Source organism: Myotis brandtii, unplaced genomic scaffold (genome assembly GCF_000412655.1).
Source record: "Myotis brandtii unplaced genomic scaffold, ASM41265v1 scaffold1057, whole genome shotgun sequence".
Taxonomy (NCBI): Eukaryota; Metazoa; Chordata; class Mammalia; order Chiroptera; family Vespertilionidae; genus Myotis; species Myotis brandtii.
In genome coordinates, this window is record NW_005353568.1 from 273,689 (window position 1) to 274,603 (window position 915).

A 915-nucleotide genomic window follows, 5' to 3' on the forward strand; every position below is an offset into this window, starting at 1 on the left:
GAGGAGGGCCTCTGCCCTGGCCTTTGGAAGGTCACACCAAGGTCGGCCCAGGCCTGTCTCCCAGGGCCTCGGAACGGCGGTGCCTCCTGCGGGGGGTGTCCCCCTGGCTGAGGTCCAGCTCTGGCCACTGTCCCAGCTGATCCTCTGCCTCCTTCCCCCAAACCCGGGAGCCCGAGGGCAGGTACAGGGTTGGCCGCTGTGCCCACATGGCCTGTGGGTGTCACCAGGTACAGGGCCGCCTGCCCGCACTGAGGACCAGGGCCTCCGCCCCAGCCACCAGGCCACCCCTGCACAACACCCAGAACACGCTGGGTTAAGGAGGCTACGGCCGGTCCGTCTGTCACTGTTCGGAAGGGGACACGGGAAAGAAAAGGCCCCGCTTCTCCACCTTCAACAGCAAAGCCCAAGCCCTGGGCCCAGCGGCTTCTGCATCCAAGGCAGGTGGGCCGGTGGCCTCGGGCTCCGGCCAGTGCCCAGGGGGCTCTAGCCACAAGCCACCCGCCTCAGCAAGCCACTCCCCCAACCCTCCCCTCGAGCGGCCCTCAGGGAGGCAGACGGCTGGGGACCCACAACACGGATGCTGCCGGACCGACTCTTAAAGCCAAGCCACGCCCCTGGCCATGCAGACATCAGCCCCGACAGGGCCGCGGGACAGGGGTGACACGGGCTGCCACGGAGACCCTCCACCTGCCCCGCTCAGCGAGGCCGTAGGTCAGGATGCGCACCGCGCCCTGTGCCTGAGCTGCTGGGCGCACACAGCAGGCATCGCCTCAGGGCCTTCCTGGCAGATGCTCTGAGGCTGGGGGTGGAGAGGGGCCAGGAGGGCTGTGCCCACCGCCCACGTCTCCTGGGTGGACAGGAGGGTGTGCTCTGTCCCGGCAGAGGCCGACCTGCAGACCTCCACGCCCTGCACGC

At 69.3% G+C, this 915-nt stretch overlaps 1 protein-coding gene across 1 annotated transcript in view; it reads right to left on the reverse strand.

Moving 5' to 3' along the window:
- Positions 1–915, reverse strand: part of LOC102249662 (phosphofurin acidic cluster sorting protein 2) — a 76,640-nt gene that overhangs the window by 4,117 nt on the left and 71,608 nt on the right.